The 20,995-nt window shown below is 42.1% G+C and overlaps 1 long non-coding RNA gene across 2 annotated transcripts in view; it reads right to left on the minus strand.

Annotated features, from left to right (window-relative positions):
• The window catches only part of LOC122549174, a 228,321-nt gene that overhangs the window by 18,481 nt on the left and 188,845 nt on the right, over positions 1-20,995 (minus strand). The window contains exon 6 of one of the 2 annotated variants that reach the window (XR_006311450.1): positions 15,172-16,290. The exons of the other annotated variant lie outside the window; for it this stretch is intronic. This is a non-coding gene — a long non-coding RNA (uncharacterized LOC122549174). Of the gene's footprint in view, positions 1-15,171; positions 16,291-20,995 lie in introns of those variants that run through there. 2 annotated transcript variants of the gene reach the window in all.

Below are 20,995 nucleotides of genomic sequence, written 5' to 3' on the forward strand. Positions count from 1 at the left end.
GGCCCCAAGGGATCCTTCCATATCCGCCACAAATTCACCTGCACCTCCACATACGTCATTTACTGCATCCGCTGCACCCGATGTGGGCTCCACTATATTAGGGAGACAGGCCGCCTACTTGCGGAACGTTTCAGAGGACACCTCTGGGACACCCGGACCAACCAATCCAACCACCCCGTGGCTCAACACTTCAACTCCCCCTCCCATTCCACCAAGGACATGCAGGTCCTTGGCCTCCTCCACCGCCAAACCATAGCAACACGACGGCTGGAGGAAGAGCGCCTCATCTTCCACCTAGGAACCCTCCAACCACAAGGAGGGTTTTAAATCTTTCTCCTCTCACCTTAAAAATATGCCATCTAGTTTTGAACTCCCTCACCCTTGTCAAGAAAAGATCCTTGTCATTAACCTTTTCTATATCCCCCATGATTTTACAAGGGATGAACTCAGATTTCTCCAGTTTCCTCATTCCCCCTCCCCTCACCTTGTCTCCCCACGAACTCAGCACCACCTTCCTAACCTGCAATCTTTTTCCTGACCTCTCCGCCCCCACCCCCACTCTGGCCTATCACCCTCACCTTAAGCTCCTTCCACCTATCACATTTCCAACCCCTCTCCCCACCTTTTATCTTAGCCTGCTTGGCACACTCTCCTCATGCCCGAAACGTCGATTCTCCTGCTCCTTGGATGCTGCCTGACCTGCTGCGTTTATCCTGCAACACATTTTCAGCTCTTATCTCCAGCATCTGCAGTCCTCACTTTCTCCTAGAACACTGCAATAAGAGGCCAGCACAAATCTTGCTCACTGTCTACCTGAACGGAATTAAGCATGTGACCCCTGAACCCATTTACAGGAGTGACTGAACTTTCAGCTAATACTCTCGAAATCACTAATAATGGTTTGTGAATAGATGCGAGCAACCTCTTAACACAGCATCCACTAAACAGTTGTGAACGCTCCCTTCACACCTCAACTGTTGTAAATAGTAGGGGGAGGAAGACAAGACTCTTTGATCAGATAGCCGTACCTGGGCTTGTCAGTTTTTAGCAGGGCTCGAGATGTGGTGGTTTCCTTCCTGCGGTAGGAGGGAGATGCCTGTGTGCCAGCCGCCCACTTTCCAGTAACACCTATTCCCTAATCAGTGATAAAATGACAAAATAAACCCCATTGAATATATAATAATAAGCAAGGGATAACCAATGCTTTATTATTTGAGATTACTCAGATTCAAGGTAATGGATTTTGGCAGGGTAAAAACAATGACTGCAGATGCTGGAAGGGCTTTTGCCCGAAAGGTCGATTTTACTGCTCCTCGGATGCTGCCTGAACTGCTGTGCTCTCCCAGCACCACTAATCCAGAAAATGAATTTTGGCAGTCAAACGCTTCCTCTCATTGTCACTTTTATCTTGTACATTAATTTATGTTGACTTACTCTGACGTCTCCCTGCAACGATCCCATTTGGGTAACCTGCTCCCAACCGCCAATGCTACTCTGTAAGTGAGCACACTGAGCTATCCATTTTCCCACAACTGAACAGTCATTGCGTTACTCCCCGTCTCAGTGTAAGAAGTCCAATAGTGTGATGAATCACAAACATTAACAGGTCACCAAAAACTCCACAGGCTATACATAATAACTGCAAAAATACACTAGAGGCAAAGTGCAAGCATTAAGAAACTGTCAAAGCAAAGACAAAAATGTAAAGAGGCTTTTACGTGAACAGAGACTAGATGTTTCCCTTGAGGATGAAGTCTTTACTGCAGGTAGCTTTAGCCAATGAGATCTGGACTTACTTATAGACATAATGAATTGATCGGAGATGTAGTAATATTGGGGCCACTTCAATTGTATCAGCACAGCAGCAGAAGTAGACGCCTTTACGCCTCGAATGTCTACCACTAATGAGATCAGGTCAGCTCCACTCCATACAACCTTTGTCACACCTCTTGACCTGTGTAAGAACAGACCCTTCAGACCAACCCTTCAAACTAAACTAACCCCATCTGCCTGTTCCTCTAAACCTTTCCCATTCATGAACTTATCCAAATGTCTTTTAAATGTTGTAACTGTACCCACATCCACCATTTTCTCTAGCAGTTCAGCTTACACACGAACCACAAAAAAAACTCCCCCTCATGTCCGTTTTAAATCTTTCTCCTCTCACCTTAAAAATATGCCATCTAGTTTTGAACTCCCTCACCCGAGGGAAAAGATCCTTGTCACTAACCTTATCTATATCCCTCATGATTTTATAAACCTCAATAAGGTCATCCCTCAGCCTTCTACATTGTAGTGAAAAAAATTCCAGTCTTTCCAGTCTATTTTTGTGTCTCAAACCCTCCATCCCTGGCAACATCCTGGTAAATCTTTCTGAACCCCTTCCAGTTTAAAAATATCCTTCTTATGGCAGGATGACCAGAACTGCACAAAGTCTATCAATTTCTGATATGAAGTTAACAATTCCAAACTGCTTCTAACAAGGGCACGTGGAAACATTTCCTAATTTCATTCATAAAAAGCCTGACTATACTTTTCGCCTTTGTCATCATGTCCTCCATTCCCCAATCAGTGGAAATAGGCCCTCAATGCCCTGCTTTCATCCTGTTCTGGAGTGCTACCCAGTGAAATGTGTATGAGAGTGTCAAGAATAAGCTGGAGAAGTATGGATGATGATGCCTATAACTACCACACGCTGTCAGGGTGAACACAAACAAGTTAACCTTCACAAGACGGGATGGCAGTCAACAGAGAAGAGAAATGAGAAACCATGAGTATTAAGGAAATCCATCGCGTAGCAACCTTTATATTACTGTGAATTAAGATACGCTTCTGAAAAATGAAGTGCAAAGGAATTTAAAAAAATGTCGAAAAGTCCCCAACTGAAGGAAGTGAGCAACTGAAATTTAAATTATGCAAATTCATAACATTTTTTTCCAAATTTCATGACTGCTGTCCAATTCATCAATTTACAATAAAAGACACTGGGGCATTTTAAAAAAATTCATTCAAGGAATGTGGGCGTTGTTGGCTGGGCAGTATTTACTGAGCGTCCCTTGTTGCCTTTCCGAAGGCGGTGGTGAGCTGCCTTTTTGAACCGCTGCAGTGCACATGTTGTAGGTGGATTCACAATGCAGTTAGGAAGGAAAACCCAGCAACACTGAAGGAACAGTGATACATTTCCAAGTCTTGATGACGAGTGGCTTGGAGGGGCTTTTGCAGATGGTGCTGTATCTGCCGTACGTATCCATGTATCTGCTGCCTTTGTTTTTCGAGATGGAAGTGGTCTTGATTTTGAAAGATGCTGTCTAGAAAGCCTTGGTGAATTTCTGCAGTGCATCACCACCTAATGAGAACACAGCTATCTTAAGGCCCAGTATGCCCCATAATAAAATGTCCTTAACAGTTTACCTACAGCACGTGGACTTCAGTGGTACAGGAAGGCAGCTCACCAGCAACTTGTCAAGGGCAACTAAGGACATGCAGTAAACACTGGCCTAGCCAGTGACACTCACATCCCATCAGTGAACAAACATTGTTTTAGAAAAAACGACAAAATCCGAGCACTGCTGCAGTAAAGATTTGAGGAACAAGGGAAGAGTCACAGAAACTTCTAGAAAGCAAATATTTTGTTCAGTCAACCAAGCCAGAACTGAGTGGCCCTACAGCATCAATTTGGATTGCAACTGTCAAGTTCTAGCTTGATGGGATGGTCAGTTGAAGTTTCACAAGGTGAATGAGGAAAGTTGCTGATAGATGTTTTGATTTTCATCTCAGGATGTGGCCGGTGGTGGCAAATCTGCTCATTATTTGACATCGTTTGCAGTCTTGAGAAGGTTGTCGGGGGGGGGGGCTGCACCCTCAGAAGTGCTGCACTGCAGATTGCATTATTATCGATTAAATGCTTTATATGGACTTGCAATAATTCAACTTTGCAATGATGTGGCGTCACAGACCTTATTGCAAAAAGATGCAATCTTAATGGATTTCAATGAGTGAACTGTACATTTTTGTTTTTGTCCATTCGTCATCAGTAATGTGGGCACCAATAACATTATAACAAAACTTGCATTGATCTTTTCATCGTAAATAAATGCCCTAAATTACTTCGTGGATAAGTTTAAAGAAAACAAATGCAACAGGAACAAAGAAATTAAGAAAGATGACTGAAATCTGAATTGAAGACAAGGTTTTTGAGGAGATTTGTTTTAAAGGAACTGGAGGGAGAGATGTGGAGATGTTGAGTTATAGTTCCACAAATTAGGCTAAAGAACACTTGAATACTTTACTACAAATGGTGAGATCGGGGATAAGGGACGCACAGGAGCTTGAAGTCAGAAGAAGAGCATTCTCTTGAAGAAATTAGGAGAAATACTGCAGTCAGTGCTATGGAGAATGAGATGCTGGTTTATTTCAACACTGACTTGGGTAATAGGCAAACCTAACTTCTTATGAGGGAAAGGGTCGAGAGTGTGTTGCTGGAACACACTCTTGACTCTGGTCTCCAGCATCTGCAGACCTCACTCTCTCCTTACGAAGGAAAGGTTTAATGCAACCATGTTTTGGACAAGTCGAGGGTTAGACTAATTGGCCTGGGAACCTAATGTCTTTTAGCTGTAACTAGCATGGTGTCCAAGCGGAAGACTATTCTACACATCATCACATTTAAAACAGAATCAAATATTTACAATTGTCTGATCAAAATAACATTAGTGATCATTACACGCAATAGAATTACTAGTGAACACTGTGACTGTGGTTCGAGATCTGTTAATGTCTGTAATTGCTAAAGCACATTTGCAATTAACGTGAGTGTAGTCTCTGTACAAGACACATTTAATTGCCTCAGCAGTAAAGCTGTAAGAAAGGACATTTCTTTTGGCTGGGTGTTGTGTTGTTTTTGAGAAACTCAAATTGAATTTTATGCCCATGGTGGGTGCCATGTCACAGGTATCACTCCCTGCAGCTACCTGATGGCTCCTGCCACAGTTGTGTCTGTGAATTGGAAGGCCCATTGTATGAAAATTAACTTTACAGTGGCTGCTTGCAAGTTGGCTGACCCATTGGGGGGGGGGGGGGAGAAGGCTTGGCAGAGGCACATGCTCTGGTAAGGGACAGGTATTGTGGTGGGCTATTTGGTATGCACCAAACTACAAAAAAGAAACTGCTATTTGCTCCAAAAAAGTTTTAAAGTAGAAATCTACTTGCAAACTGATTTGAATGCTGCTGTCAAGTCAAAAATTATTTTGTAAATCCCTGGCAAGCTCTTCTGGAAAATTGTCCAGAATTTACACAAAGATGCAAGACGAGTATATGTGCATATTGAAAGCTGGACAGACCATTACATGTCTTTGTTAAAAGAATGTTTTAATCCGTTTTAGGTGGCAGAGCAGGCTCAACTACTTTGCTGCTCCATTTTGATGCCTCATGATTTATGGGTGATTTTGTTTCCACTAACTTGCTTTCTGAGAAAGTTTAACCATGGTAGGGGATGATTTACAGTTCTGCGGAATGAAAGTGACTGTCCATAAGACTTGGGTATCTGTACTTTCCAGATCAACAGAAATGTTTTATCAACTGTTTGGGAAGCTTCATTTGCAAATGCTTCCTGTCAGCATGCTTTACTGCAGTGAAACCTGACTGCGCACCATGATGAATCATTTCAAAAACTTCATTTCATTTATCGTTCTCACAGGTGGCTTGGAAAGACACATGCTTATGGCCTTTCCCCACCCTTGCTTTTCACTTTATTTTATTTTCTAATGAAAAAAATATTCAACAGTTAAATGACTCATTAAATTGAAACCTTTACTCAAGCTAAAACACAAGTAACAGTTCAAAAAGTTTGCTTGAATCTTACTGTGCTTATACACTTTCTCAGGCTTGAGCGGAATGCTAAGTGTGCAATGACAAATAAGCTGTGGGGTCCTGATTAATGTGGTAAAGTAACAAAGGTCAAAGGACAGCAATCACAAAGAGCACGAGTGAGAAGGGGAACATGTGCTTAAAAATATCTGGAGACACTTGGCGTAGAGCTGGATTCTTGTTGAAAATTGTACAATAAGTGGCAACCGGATAGCTGATCCACGATCACCCTACCTGGCCTAGACACCATCGTCAAGAAACGTATCCCTATCCTTAACGTAGTTCAAGTTAGCTAACTCAGTCGGATCAAAACGGTGTGCCCCCTTAGATGCTGCCTCTGCCATTCATCAAACTGCCACAAACCACCAAACCAGTGTCAAACACATTCTCAGCCAAATTCAGTCTCCCTCCTCCAAGGACTGCAAATATGGTCAAACACATCTCTGAACTGGAGCTAAATACCCTTCAGTGGCAGCTGGGGTTACAGATGGCACCATATACTGATCACCTCTAGTTTCTAATTTACTCAAGCTTTTTCGAAAGACGATGCTTCTGGAACAAGACAAGTAAGATTCTTGTTATTACAGGAGAAAACTTCTCATTTCTCCGCCTCTTCTCCCATTAGGAATATTCTGGGGAGTGACCAAAGAATCAACAAGAACAACTTGCGACTTTATATCTCAAAGAGCTTCATTGCAGCAACTGTTTGGATGACCTCAAGTGTTTAGAGAGGGCAAGGTGGTTGTACAGCACTAAAATCTAAATGCAACAAGGGTTGATGACAATAGTAGCAGCAGACGAGATGAGGAAGGAGTAGCTATGATTCATTTTATGCAAGTGGAAGTAGGTTTAGGGGGGATATGGAACCTTAGCTCAGGGTCAAACAGCCAATTAAAGATGCAAGCAAAGGTCAAGTTCAGACGCAGCCAAGGAAAAGAGTGGAATTGGTGAATCAGATAGACTATTTGTGGACACAACTATAGACAGCAGCCAGTGACAGCAGATTCTTTCCTGTTCACTGTTTCTATTAAAACCAGAAGTATGGTGTGCAAACACAAACATTGATGCACACTGTCAACAATAAATTATAAAGGACTTAAACATTCTATATTGTTCTTCAAAGTAACAGCATACAGTGTGGCAACCTGTCAAAAAATTAAGAAATAAGGCATACGCTGTTATATACAACTCTAACTGTAGGAAGCCCTTCTCTGTTACTGGTCAACAAAACTGTTATTTTCCATGTTGTAGACAGTACACTACATTGCATTAATTTCCCCTTCTTTAATGCTTCTGTTACTTTCATTCAGAGAATTCCAAAATTGAAATGAAGCTGTTTTAAATTAAAAGGACAAACATTTGCAAACATTAAAATTTCGCTACAAGACTGGCTTATGTACTGCTTTTTTGCTTTTAGAAATATTCAGGACTAGCCCAAACTAAAATTTTAGAAACCTCCAATACTGAGCAGGCAGTTCACTCACGTCAATGTTTGTTTGCCGAATTTTCAAACAGTGAAATTTGAGAAAAACACAAAAGGCATGTCACTGCTGACCCAATTTGTACTCGCCATTATTTTGAATTGTCTGTCGACTAATCTCATTCAGATTGATCCAGTCATGCATTAAATAAACATAAGTGAGTAAACGTCCTACTCTGGAAGGGTAGCCCGATTGTCGCATTTCTATCATAGCGCAGTCAATGCAGCCTCTTCACTTCGGTGGAATCACTACACCATAAATCAATGCACATTCACCTTGCGTCCAAGTGACAGGGTTTCCTCAAATGGCAGAACATTGCACAAAAGACTTTTACTGGCCTCAGTGAGACTATTGTTTAATCATTCACAGGATGAGGATGTCACCGGATAGGCCAGCATTTATTGCCCATGCCTAATTGCTCAGAGGGCAGCTAAGAGTCAACCACATTGCTGTGGGTCTGAAGTCACATGTAGATGAGACCAGGTAAGGATGGCAGTTTCCCTCTTTGACGGCCATTACATAGAACATAGAACGTTACGGCGCAGTACTGGCCCTTCGGCCCTCGATGGCTCCACAGGTCGGTGCAACAATCTGAAGCCCATCTATCCGACACTATTCCATTTTCATCCATATGTTTATCCAATGACCATTTAAATGCCCTTAAAGTTGGCGAGTCTACTACCGTTGCAGGCAGTGCGTTCCATACCCCTACTACTCTGAGTGGAGAAACTACCTCTGACATCTCTCCTATATCGATCATACCTCAGTTTAAAGCTATGTCCCCTCATGCTAGCCATCACCATCTAAGCAAATGGGTCTCACTATCCACCCTAACGAACTCTCTGATTATCTTATATGTCTCAATTAAGTCACCTCTCAACTTTCTTCTAACGAAAACAGCCTCAAATTCCTCAGCCTTTCCTCATAAGACCTTCCCTCCATAACAGGCAACATCCAAATAAATCTCCTCTGAACCATCTCCAAAGCTTCCACATCTTTCCTATAATGTGGAGGCCGGAACTGTACACAATACTTCAACCGCAGCCGCACCAGAGTTTTGTACAGCTGCAACATGATCTCAAGGCTCTGCAACTGAATCGCTCTACCAATAAAAGCTAACAAACTATATACCTTCTTAACCCTATCAACCTGGGTGGCAACTTTCAGGAATCTATTTACATGAACACTGATATCTCTCTGCACTACCAACAATCTTACCATTAGCCCATGGTAACTCTATTCCTGTTGCTCCTTCCAAAGTGAATCACCTCACTTTTCTGCATTAAACTCCATTTGCCACCTTTCTGCAGCTTATCCATGTCCCTCTATATCCTGCAACATCCTTCGACACTATTCATAACTCCACTGACCTTAGCGTCATCCGCAAATTTACCAACCCATCCTTCTATGCCCTCATCCAGGTCATTTATAAAAATGACAAACAGCAATGGCCCCAAAACAAATCCTTGCAGTACACCACTAGTAACTGAAACCCAGGATGAACATTTTCCACCAAACACCACCCTCTGTCTTCTTTCGGCTAGCCAATTTTAGATCCAAACCACTAAATCAATCCCATGCCTCTATATTTTGTGCAATAGCCGACGGTGGGGAACCTATCAAACGCCTTACTGAAATCTATATACTCCACATCTACCACTTTACCTTCATCCACCTGTTTGGTCACCATCTGAAAGAACTCAATAAGGTTTCTGAGGCATGACCTACACTTCACAAAACTGTTGACTATCCCTAATCAACTTATTCCTTTCTAGATTATTATAAATCCAATCTCTTATAACCTTTTCCAACACTTTACCCACAACAGAAGTAAGGCTCACTGATCTATTATTACTAGGGTTGTCTCTACTCCCCTTCTTGAATAAGGGGACAGTTGCTATTCTCCAGTCTTCTGGCACTATTCCTGTAGGCAAGGGCAACATAAAGATCAAAGCCAAAGGCTCTGTAATCTCCTCCCTGGCTTCGCAGAGAATCCTAGGATAAATCCCATCCGACCCAGGGGATTTATCTATTTTCACACTTTCTCCCTGTGAACCTCAATCCCATCTAATCCAGGAGCCTATATCTCACTGTTAGTAGGCCAGATGAGTTTTTCCGACAATTGTCACTGGATTCAAGGTCATTAGACTCGTAATTCCAGATATTTACTGAATTCCGATTGCACCATCTGCCATGTTGGGATTTGAATCCAGGTCCCCAGAACATTACCTGGGTAATCAGGGAAATGTTGACAAAGCAGAAAATGAAAGGCGAGATGATCACGTTCATGAGATTAGAGAAGGTTAAGCAGAGAGGTCCTGAAGACACCCAGCTTTTGATGATGTGAATTGGCAATATAGTACTGCAACTGGCCAGCAGTAATCTGGGAGTCATGAATTTAACGTGGTCAGTAAAACAGAAGGCTAGAGGTTCTTTTCTAAACCAAAACATAAAAGACTGTTAAGGCGAGGAATCTGAGAGGGTGAGATTGAATACTGTGACAGCTTTGGACAGGCAATTGGGTAAATATTTGAAAATAGTTGCTTCAGCTGCATATTACTGTCTGTACTCCCCAAATTTTGGTATGGATGATGCTAGATAAACCAGATATGACTTGCTGAGATGGTCGTCTTGATAATAAAAACTTCTAAATGGCAATGATCTAAAGTTGAGTCTAAAAGATGGGGCTGTGACTATTTGTTTTGGCAGCTTGTCCCATTGTAGGAAGTGAGTGTACTGATACACTGCCTCGGACAGAGATAATATTTGCAGTGTGTGTGGATGACTTTTGTCCTTTTTTCATTGCCAGAGGGCATGGGGCTCTTGTTCCCCATCAGTCCATTCCACATTTTATACAACATGGGCGGTCTTTTTCTCACCATTCTTTGCTGCAGTGTTTCACGTTCCAAACTCAACAAGATTCCTTTGACAGTACCTTCCAAACCTGAAACCTCTACTAACTAGAATAACAAGGATACACGGGAACACCAGCACCTGGAAGCTCCCCCTCCAAGCCATTCACCATCCCGATTTGGAATTATATTGTTGTTCTTTTATTGTCATTGAGTCAAAATCATAGAACTCCCTTTATAACAGCACTGTTGGGACCACTACACACCAAGGAATGCAGTGTTTTAGGGGAGTATCTCACCAACATCTTCTCCAGGGTAATTAGAGATCGGCAAATTAACCACAGACACACACATCACATGAATGAATAGAAAATGAATAAGAAAAATCTTTAGTCATAGATGTGATACTGGTATTTGTCCCATGCTATTTTAGTAGGCAGAAGCAACCTTATTGAGACATTGACAGATTACTTGCTGAAAGGATGTCTCCCCTTGTGGAGCAGTCTAGAACTAACAGCAACAATATAAATATAAGGTCTTTCTGATAGGGATAAGAAGAATTTTATTTGACTTTCATGAGGTTGAGAGGTTTAGAAATTCACTTCCCCAGAGAGCAGTGGAGGCAAAGGAAGTGGGAGTCAAAGAGGATCAGTGGTGGGCAGGAATATAGATTTGAAGCCATAATCACATCAGTTGTAATTTAATTGAAAGATGTGCCAGACTCAAGGGCTTTAGATTAGATTAGATTACTTTACAGTGTGGAAACAGGCCCTTCGGCCCAACAAGTCCACACCAACCCACCCATACCCCTACATTTACCCCTTCACCTAACACTACGGACAATTTAGCATGGCCAATTCACCTAACCTGCACATCTTTGGACTGTGGGAGGAAACCGGAGCACCCGGAGGAAACCCGCGCAGACACGGGGAGAATGTGCAAACTCCACACAGTCAGTCGCCTGAGGCGGGAAATGAACCCGGGTCTCTGGCGCTGTGAGGCAGCAGTGCTAACCACTGTGCCACCGTGCCGCCCACACTGTGCCACCGTGCCGCTTGAATGGCCTACCCCTAATTTGTGCGCTCATATGAATCGCAGATTACACCTTTGGATTCCTTCAGTTTTATTGATATCCCTCACTGTAAAAGATCCTATGGATAACTTCAGTACTCCAAAAATTGGATAAAGAAATGGAGCCTAAGGTATAATTGGTTTTGTTGCAGTGCTAAGTATTTGGTATACATATCTAAGAAACCTATTTGTTTTGGATATTACTTTTATTAATAATTCTGTTTAATAGAAATGACATTCAACCTAAAGAGCGTCTCGAACATTGTTTTGGGAAACATTTTTGTATTAAAATTAAACATGCACATCTCTACAGGGTTGCCATTTTTCACATATGGTTGCCCTAATGCCCTGTCAAAAGCATTATTTATCCATCTAAGAAAGGTCTAGCAGCTTCGCAACTTCAGTGAATGACGTAGGACAATGATAGAGGTTCCTACGGTTATACAGACTGACAAGCTCAGTCCCCTCTCAGAGCTACTGTCAGCCATGGTATAGAACTTCTTTATACTTTTTATTTTCCAGTAAGTGGGAGACCACGGTGTTCCATAAACAAATTCCTGGGAGATTTTAAGCGCAATAGCCTGAGGTGACCTGGTTTAAGGATAACTGGCACAGTTTGAACACAAATCTCTACAATTCCATACAATTACAACTAATTGCCAAAAACAAACAGCAAAAAATAATCAGTTCCTTAACATAACTGCTAATGCTCCCTTGTGAAAGAAGTTTTCTCTTTCATGTGCATACTGACATATCATAGCTTGAAAATCCCAAAAGCCACCAATTAAAGAGGACAGTTTCACTTCCGTCCATTGCAATGCTTGAGTGTTCATTCAGACCCATTTAACTCCATCATTGCAGAAATCACTGAATTTAACATCACTTTGATATTGCAACAGTCTCTTTACATTTCAATGCTCTTCACAGATTGAAAAAACTTACTTCTGTACTCCATTCTTTCTGCAAAGCCACACACATATGGACTCATCCATCCTGCATCCACTTTGTTGAAATTAAAACTCAAGATACAATTCTGAATTAGGCAAAATCTTGGCTGACAAATCAAATGGTATGGGCATCACTTTACAGTGAACCATTCCCGCACTACCAGCCTAATTATGCCAGCAACTATCTTATGAACGAAAGATCATATTGCAGGCAAGCAGAAAAAACCTCCCTGCACATCACTGGGATCGAGGTTGCTGTAATCTGAAAAGCGATGAGTGACATAGAGGATGCAATGACTTGGTCTTCCATTTCTTGCCACTGAGAATTTCCTTAAGGAAGTCAGAAGCACCTTCTGCCTCAGGTCATAAGAGTCATAGAGATGTACAACACGGAAACAGACCCTTCGGTCCAACTCATCCATGCTGACCAGATATCCCAACCCAATCTAGTCCCACCTGCCAGTATACCCAGCCCATATTCCTCCAAACCCTTCCTATTCATATACCCATCCCGATGCCTTTTAAATGTTGCAATTGTTCCAGCCTCCACCACTTCCTCTGGCAGCTCATTCCATACATGTACCACTCTCTGTGTGAAAATGTTGCCCCTTAGGTCTCTTTTATGTCTTTCCCCTCGCACCCTAAACCTATGCCATCTAGTTCTGGACTCCCCCACCCTAGGGAAGAGACTTTGTCTATTTACCCTATCCATGCCCCTCATGATTTTATAGACCTCTATAAGGTCACCCCTCAGCCTCCGACGCTCCAGGGAAAACAGCCCTAGCCTCTCCCTATAGCTCAAACCATCCAACCTTGGCAACATGCTTGTAAATCTTTTCTGAACCCTTTCAACTTTCACAACATCCTTCCAATAAGGAGACCAGAATTGCACGCAATATTACCAAAGTGGCCTAACCAATGTCCTGTACAGCCGCAACTTGCTGGAGGATTCCCAATACAGGGAGAGTGGGATGGAGTTCCTACCTCAATCATGTGGGAATGGTTTAAGAAAATAATTCATCGGCTTTAGCAGCAAAGTAGAAAAATCTTGCTATGAATTTTCATTAATAAAGTTTACAAAGCATGTGCTCCTTGTACCTTGTTTTCAATCCCAGGTTTATAAATAATTAGCACAAAGGAAAGCTCATTTAATTTGCCTGGCTGATGCATGCACATGTTCTCCTCAAATCCGCTCTGGGCTATATGGTGACATTTGGGTATTGCTGTACATCACTCTAACAAATACATCCTCCAAGTTCTCAGTATAAAGCAGTTCGTAATAACCGTGAGAAATCAGTGATGTGGATGCTTGCCAAACATGAGAGTTCTGGCATGTAGATATTTTGATTTATATTAACAATCTGGACTTGGATCCACCGGGCATTATTTCAAAGTTTACAAAAGACACAAAAACTTTTGAGAAGTTTAAGGGGTGAGGAGATGGCAGCAGATTACAGGAGAGAGAGAGACAGAGTGGTGAAGTGACTGATGACATTTAAGACAGGAAGGTGTATTTGCTGCATCTTCTAGGAAGGATGCGGAAAAGCAATGTAAATGAACTGAAACCACTTTGAAAGGGGTGAAGGAACAGAGAGACCTGGCAGTTTACATGGAAACCTTTGAAGGTGGCAAGTTTAGAAAAAAAAATACAGGATCTTTGGCTTCATAAATAGAGGCACAGAGTACAAAAGCAAGCAAATAATGCTAAACCGAGATCAATCATGAGATAGTACTCCCTGTTGGGCCACTTTCCAATTCTGGGCATCATACATCAGGAAGGATGTCAAGACTTGAGTTTGTACAGAAGAAATTTACTGAAATGGTATCGAGGTGAAACTTTGGAGTACAGAAAAACAGGGGAAGATCCAGAGAACATTTAACAGAGGCATTCAAAAGCAAGGAAGGAAATAAAGAGAAATGGTCTCCTTTGGCTAAGAAATAATAATCAGGAGACATAGCTAAGAGGTAATTTGCAAAATAACCTGAGATAACATTTGGAGGTTTTTAAAACAGCGAATTATAATTATAATGATCTGAAAAGGATCATCTGATATGGTAATAGAAGCAGATTTAATAATAAGTGTTAAGGACCAAGTCTTTTTTATTTTTAGAGTCATAGAGATGTATAGCAAGGAAACAGACCCTTCGGTCCAACCAGGTATCCCAACCCAATCTAGTCCCACCTGCCAGCAATCGACCCATATCTCTCCAAACCCTTGCTATTCATATACCCATCTAAATGCCTCTTAAATGTTGCAATTGTACCAGCCTCCGCCACTTACTCTGGCAATTTTTGTGTTTTAAAAATCTGGGGACTGCAATGAGAAAGAATGGTTTTAAAAACAATCAGTGTTTCAAATAGTGGCTGCAGTTTTGAAAGTAGGTAACTGGGTATCCATGACAGGCAATGTAAAACAATGTTTAAATAAGCAGTAATTGACATTCAGGTTAGAGATGATATAGGGCCAAAGATGTGCCCTGATGCAGCTCCTGTTGGCAACAAGAAGTTGATTGGTTTGTGAACTAGTGACAGTTTCGATGATGGAGACCTCTTGCTTGCCAAAATAGCTGCGTAGTTGATTCTCAGGTAGATGAGTAGCTTGGAGCTGTAAAGTTACAGAGATAGAGACAAAGAGATAAAAGTGTACAGACCTTCTCTTAGGCCAGAAGCTACATGTTCTTTGCAGTCAAAACCTCAATTTAAGTTTGAAGAAAACCAATTACCTTTTCTGCAGTAGTTGCTGAGTTGACATTGACAAATCAGAATCGTTTTCCAAGTGAGTCAGCCACTGTATACTTCTTACAAAGCAGTGGAAGCAGCTAGATAAAGGTTATTAAACGACAAAGGGTCTGGCCAACTGAAGGATCATCTCAACATTGGAACTGGGAAGCAAAGACCACTGAACTGACTTCCCATTTTTCTACCTTTGTCATTAATCTAATGTCCCTGTTTGTCTGTGCATGTATGTAAACGGGAGTTTACAAAAGGGATTAGAGTTTTCATTAGTGGTGTTATATGCTAATGGTTTATATCTGTTTACTTGTAGCAATGGTCAAATTACTTGTAATAAACAGTAATTCTTGCTTACAACAGAAATCTGATATGTGCTTTCTATCAGTCTTGGTCTGAACGTCAAATAAATTAGGGGACTGTGCATATTTTTAAAAAAAAAACTTTAATATTTGATATGACTCCAGAAATAACAGGGCTTGCGTTACCTGTGCGATCCTCATGGCTTCTAATAAAAGGTCAGAGCTCAAAAGCGGCAGATGTGGACCCAGAGTCTGTATTGATTTTAGAACTTGCCAATAGTTTTCAGTAGTTGAGGCTTCAGTCACATGCAAATTGTGATGCACCTGTTGTTGTGTGCTCAGCCTTCTCATTCAAATCCAGCTCAGCTCGAGATACCTCTCTATACTGTGCTGCTTCTTTTCATTCTAAAATTTGTGTAAGATATTGACCCAAAACATCTGAAGTGGAGCAATCGTCACTGATCCCCACTCCATTCCAATTTAAAAAAAATAAATTTCAGAGGGAGCTCTGCATTTCTGGCGCAAGCCACTGAACAGTGACTTCTCAAAAATGTAGATTGTGTCTTAAAGCAGAATCTATCACTGGTGTGCAAGATCATCCAAGGATTCTAAGCCCCGTCCTGTTTCTGGCACTAGCTGCTGTAATGCAGTAAGCGTCCCAAAGCCACTTTGTAAGGGGTCAAAGAGAAGGTCACAGTATAAGTGGGTATGCTGGTTGAGGAAGTAGGGCAGGAAGTGCTTGAGGGGTGTTTGAGTAGTAAGTGCATTGGTGAGGTAGTATTTGAGGTTGGGGAGATAGCTGGGTGGTTAGGAGGGTGATTCAAGTGAATAGTGGAGGGAAGGTTGGAAGGTCGGTGGGGTGACAGTTACCCATGTCAAACATTTCTTGCATAAATGAACTCTAACTTGAAGTCAGTGTTGGAGATGTTTTCAGAAGCATCCAGACAAAGGGTAAATTGCCCATCGGAAGTTTAAATTTCCAGCCAATCCCTGCACTGGAACTTGCGAAAGATTCAGATGCACATCTTTGGGGGTATCAATCTGGAAAACAGAAAATCTGAGACATAGCTTCTATGGGTGATGATAGATGCTGCTTACCTGATGGTAACAGAGGGAATTGCCCTCGAGCCCTACAGCAGTATCTCCACTGATGCATTAATAGTGAGACAGACTGGCCCCAAGCTGTGACTTGAGGCTTTGATTGGGATGGACAAATCAGAGATGGGAGTCATATAAACATATAAATTAGGAGATCCAGGCTATCCAGCCCTTGTTTCTCAAACGTTGTGGGCTGCTCCAACTGCTTGGAGTATGGGTAACTATAGACGTACAAAACATATACACATCTCGATAGGACACTGACACAGCATCTCCCATGCTGTGAAGATGACAGGAAGCTGACTCATATTTAATAGCACAGCAACCCTTTTATTAACAGGCATTGGACCAGGAGTGCGGCAGATAGATCAATTATTCTGGATAATCAAGAGGTCCACTTAATCAATGTAAAGAAACTCTGCTCTGGCAGAACTGTGAAGAAAGAAATAAGAGTTAGCTCCTTGAGCCCAATGTGACTCTTCTTCAAAATTTTGGATGTCTTGTGAGTTTTGCCATTTGTCTGTTGTTTGTGAAAAGATCCCAACCTTCGCTACTTACTTTGTAAGTTTCGGATGTAGGGTAACGTTCAACTGGACAGTGCCCTTGCTAAGACATTCAGTTGTTACTGTGCCACTCCCTACCTTACCGTAATACTGGAGGACCTTTACTACATGGACTGCAGGTGTTTAAGAAGGAAACTCACCTTCTCAGGGCAACTACAGGCAAACAGATTTTTTTTAAACGAAAAGATTTACCACTGGTCTCCTTGAAGCAGCTAGCAACGCCCGAATCTAGAGTCAGTAAATGCAGCACACCTCAGTCACTGCTGGATAGCTATGCTCACCATCATAGAGATAATGGGTGCACTGTAGCAAGTTTAGATGGTGCGTTTCTGGTCATATCTCATGCCCTCTTCCATGCCACTACTGTCAAAAACAATTAAAAGCAATCCACTGACAATGAAACAGTGGTTACAAACAGATTTGGTACTGGCGCAAATGCCTTCAGATTTCAGCCTGGCTTCTTTGTGCCTTATTTCACCGAGATCAGGATCTCATGGGTGACAACAGCAATTCTGGTATGCTTCTCCTAAAAGAACAATGCCTCCATTGGTCCAAGCAGCACATATAGCTATAGATGCTATAACATACTGTCAGTTCAGCAAACTTCACAAGAGGGGTTCAGCAGTTAAGAACTGGACAAAGCCTTTGGCTCAGTGGGAAGCACGCCCGCTTCCCAACAAATGGATTGAGAGTTCCAGTCCTACCGTATAGGCCTGAGCTGAAATATCCACGCTGACGGTCCCTGTGCAATACTGATGCAGTGCTGCACTGTCAGAGATGCTGCCTTTCACGAGGTGTTAAAATGAAGTGTTGTCTATTCCCAGAGTTGGATGCAAAAGATCTAACTCATAAATGAGAAAGGGAGTTCTCCCTGGTCAGCTGGACAATATTTATCCCTCAACCAACACGACAAAAACGTACTTATCAGGTCATTGTGACGTTGTTTGCGGGAGTAGGCTGTCTGCAAATTGGCTGTTGTGTTTTCTACAAAACTGCACTTAAAAAACATATGTCATTGCTGGAAAGTTTTAGAATGCCCGAAATGCAAGTCATTCATTTTTCTTAAACTGTCAGCCAGCATTGCAAACATTTCACCAGTGAAATTTCACACTGCACAGAGTGGAGAGAAGAGAATTTCTGTTATAATACATTGGTTTCCAAATGAGGCTGGTCACAAATGCGCTGCTGCATGGTATACTGCATCAATTCTTGGAACTACAGAAAGGCTGTGAGCACAGGGTAGCTCTTGTGCCTGGTTTCAAAATGCACAAGACGTTGAGTTGCAAAGTCACAGACGTTCAAAATCACACCGTACTCATTCTAAAAGGGCAAAAATAAAAGAAGATATTATTACCAGAAAGAAGAATGGATCTTTCTAGCCACTTCAAACCACTGTTTTCCGGGGCGGTTAAACCACATTCAACTTGATACTACACAAATTAATCAGACCTTTACTCCCAAAATGCAGGCAAAGTTCTTTCAACGATGTGACCGCTTCAGATATTATTTCATTGTATCCAGTAGACCATACATTTTGTTTTAGTACAACCACTTGAACATTTGGAGACAAGGAATATCCAATCATCTGGTCTACATGAGCTATACTGCAGCTAACCATAAAGTGTAAATCAATGTTCCCCTTCATTTGCATATATTAAAGTTGCAGACACCAAGGGACAGATGCTTGTGTCCTGACTTGTAATTTAATCATTGATGATGCAACAGCACAACGAACAGCCATTTCCAAACTTCCAGGCCAAGTTCAAAACCGCAAATGACAAATACAGACAAATCAGAGCTCTCTGTTTCTCAGGCGAGATTACCCCTAAACAGACTTTTGTCTCGGTGATGAAATGCAGTCCATCCACGGACGTCGCACCTGGGCAATGGTAAACTGCCTGCAACCTTCAGTCTGGTTACATCATCGACAATCGCGAAACCAAAAGGTGTGCCGTTTCTCAATGCATCGGGTCAGTGTGGTTTCACAGCAGCGCCACTAGTGGCATAGCTGCAACCTGAGAATTGCAACTCGGTCACAACCTCAAGGAGGAGGGAAGTCTTGCATTTCCGTGGCACCGCTCACCAACACTCGAAAACACCATAAAGCCAACGATGCATTCCCCAAAACATGGTCACTATTGTAATGGCTGGGAACCATGATAGGTAAGTTGCATACCCAGTGAGGCTCTGTTGAACTAATTTCTCCACTGGAGGAACTATATGTCTTTACAGGGCACCCAAAATAAGGAAATTAGAATCACACTTACATTTTGAAAGCCAAACTACTCCCAAATTAGTCATCTTTCATTTCTCTGTCCTAAAGGTTGATGGAAGGGCAGCATTATCACACTCAAGAATACTTTCCAAACAATACTCGATTCCATCAGACAGTCACACCTCCTGAATGAGCATTGGCTTTAGAAAAATGATTGCACTGGGGCAATGGTTCAGACACCACGCATCTCTCAAAATATCTCATTTCTTGCAATTTAACAAGCAGTCATCTATTTTTGTCTGGGAGGAGTGGAACAATATTTTGCGGACACTGGAAAATGCGAGGCTTTCTTATATTTTGTCAAATGGCAAAACGTAAGAGAGCACTTCAATCAGATTTCACTTTCATTATCTGCAAAATTGTAACTGCTTGCTGCCAAACAAAAATGGGGGGAAAAAAAGCAGCTTTCGAATGGCCATGAATAAGGAAGCAACTAGAAAACAAAAATTATCCATTGGTTGCAATCCTAAGAAAGTGCTGCTTCACTCAAACCAACTTCTGCCAAGCCAGCAGTACAGGTCACTTCCTGTGCAGAGCTAGTGTAGGTAATGATAGTAACGAAGACTGGTGAATTAATTGCAGCTGGGATACAATCAGTTGCCAGACCAGAGGGTCTTCTCACATCTTTAGAATTCTCCAGCTTGGACAGCAGCAGAGGCACAATTGGTGGCTACATTCAAGACTGAAATTGAAATCTTTTGATGCATCAGTAGAATCGAGGAATATGGAACTAGAACGGTCAAGTGGATGGACATTGATAGACATTAAACACAGGAGCAGATTCTAGGAACTGTTTAGTTTACTCCTGCTTGTATTTCTTACGCCCAGTCTAATGCTGCAGTTAATGACAGTAATCTGAATAAACTAAAATATGCTGAAGAGCCGGTCTCAAGGGCAGCACTGCAAAACAATCTACAATGAGTATCATAGGTACATAATGCATCCATTCACTGTTGTGACATCCAGCATATTCTCAAATACAAGCAGATTTTATGGTTAGCAGAGTCTACCATTGATGCACAGGACCCACCCAGGTTCTTTCACCAGTGGCTCAACCTTTCAGTCACCAATATCTCCAACAACAACTTGCATTTAACAGTGAAACAGTCCAAGATGGGAGTATTAGCAGCAAAACACAAAGATAATCAGCTGAACGGAGGTCATGCCAGGGCAGTACAGGAATAGTACTGGAAGCAAAAAGGGCATGGTTGAGGGCCTTACCAGATGAACTGTGACAGAGGTGGAATCAGGCACGGTCATGAGAATGGAATTGAGGGCTGTTGTGGCACAGTGGTAGTGAGTGTACCACTGAGCCAACAGGCCTGGATTCAAGTCCCACCTACTCCAGAGGTGTGTAATACCATCTTCCAATCAATCTGTTCAGAGATATCTATGAGGCAGTCTTTGTTTATACAGCACATTGTCAAACGCTCACTTGCATCTCAAACATTACACCAAGTCTGCAAAAATCCTGGCTTGGTTCACAGTTGCCACAGCAAGGAGGTGCAGCAGGTAGGGATGGGCTTCCTCCTCATCTTCCAACTCATAAATGACACTACTCACTTGTGCTGGGTGTGTATTCGGCACTCTTTGTCATTCTCTACTTCCTCAGATCTGGATGTCTTTTAGGCTGCAGTCAGATCAGAAATTAAACACTGGCTTTTGTTCTGAAGCGCTAACACGGTACACCTGAACTGAGAGAGGGGTGCCATCGATTGCTAAGGAACTGAGATGGTGTATTATTTTCAGCAGTAGCAGTATGAAGCCAGTGATAGACATAGGACAGATGTCAGAGGTAGGTTCTTTACTC

The sequence above is a fragment of the Chiloscyllium plagiosum genome, chromosome 4 (assembly GCF_004010195.1).
Source record: "Chiloscyllium plagiosum isolate BGI_BamShark_2017 chromosome 4, ASM401019v2, whole genome shotgun sequence".
NCBI lineage: Eukaryota > Metazoa > Chordata > Chondrichthyes > Orectolobiformes > Hemiscylliidae > Chiloscyllium > Chiloscyllium plagiosum.